A 1,387-nucleotide genomic window follows, 5' to 3' on the forward strand; every position below is an offset into this window, starting at 1 on the left:
TTGGCAAATCTCAGGCCTCAACGTCATCTGCTCATTGTCCAACACAACTTCACTCCAGAGCTTCCACCGAAGGAGCCACCAATGGCTTCCTGGACACAGAGCCATGGAGTGCCCGGAAGAGTGGAGCAGGCGCTACCCAGGCCAAGCAGCCACTTCTGAAGGAAGAGGAGGCCCTTGCCTTCAAGAAAAAGACCCACCTGGGCGGGTTCGCTTGGTCTTTCCCCAGGAGAACGTCAAGCCCTCGCTTCTCAGGAGAGGACAGCCCCGATGAGTGAACAGACAGTCTCCAGCACTGCTTTGGTTTCTCCAGCAGGCACCTCTCCTTTGTCTGGGGTCCCTGGCTGAAGAAGAGCTATTAGACAAAGGTGAGTCAACAAGTATCGCTACAAAATCCTAGCATGCTTTACTTAAAACGAACAACAACATCAAATTGTGAAGCCATTGTCTCTCAACGTGGCCTCCACCTAGGTCTCCACTTTCTGAGAGTGGTGTCCCCATCTCTCTTCCCTCTCCCCCAAAGAACTCTGCACTCATTGACTGACCCCACACCAAGAGCGCCGCCTCGGCGTGCTCCAGGGATTCAAATCATGTTCCTCTCAATGGTCTTTGAATTTGAGGGACTAAAGGATGTCTGAAAGGGTCAAGAACCAGCTGGAGGGGGCATGCGGTAAAATGTCCCTAAGAACTCCTCTGAGGACGGCTCTTGCTGCCCTTCAGAAATGCCTGGGCGGTGAAATTCCTCCACACAGCTTTCCTGACCTTTGGCTCCTTGATTCCGTTTTCAATGTTCTTAGAATTCCTTACTCACAACCCCCATGATCATTCCATGCTCTTTGAGAAAGCCTCTCAAGATGGACTTTTGTATCCCCTCCAAAGAGAACCTCCGGAGCTGCCCTCTCTGCCTGGAATGTAACTGGCCCAGCAAAAGCTCCATAGAAGCCCTTTTGATTGGGACACACACCCCCCCAGAAGGCACCCTAATGAGACTGAGAACACCTGTCTGCAGCCATCCTCTGATCGCGGAGACATGTTCAAACACCTTTTGTTCAAAATAAACCCATGCGTGTCTGAACAGGAACCTTAGTAGCCCTTCTTTTGACTTGCCTCTTCTTGGCAGGCTCAGCAACCCTGGGAAGTGCGTGGATTCTCCTTCCTGGTGTGATGCAGGGACCATGGTGACCCTGAGGGCTCCAGGACTTGTCACAGGTCTTCTAGAGGCCGTGGTACCGGGCTGTCCTGTCCTTGGGCCCTGCCACCTTGCCCTCGGGACTCTCAGGGCATCAGAGTGGCAGTAAAAGAAGGTAAGAGTGGGACGCATGTGTCAACTCTCCTGCTGTTGGGGAGCACGGTAGGGACAGGGTTGCCCCTCTCCATGCCTGAAGGCCCC

General features: G+C 53.4%; 1 long non-coding RNA gene across 1 annotated transcript in view; it reads right to left on the reverse strand.

Moving 5' to 3' along the window:
* Positions 1-335, reverse strand: part of LOC123522333 — a 22,081-nt gene extending 21,746 nt beyond the window's left edge. Inside the window, exon 1 of the long non-coding RNA XR_006680603.1 lies at positions 198-335. This is a non-coding gene — a long non-coding RNA (uncharacterized LOC123522333). The remainder of the gene's footprint in view (positions 1-197) is intronic.
* Between the last annotated feature and the right edge of the window lie 1,052 nt (positions 336-1,387).

Source organism: Echinops telfairi, unplaced genomic scaffold (genome assembly GCF_000313985.2).
Source record: "Echinops telfairi isolate 266 unplaced genomic scaffold, ASM31398v2 ScPeMD7_5805;HRSCAF=6673, whole genome shotgun sequence".
Taxonomy (NCBI): domain Eukaryota; kingdom Metazoa; phylum Chordata; class Mammalia; order Afrosoricida; family Tenrecidae; genus Echinops; species Echinops telfairi.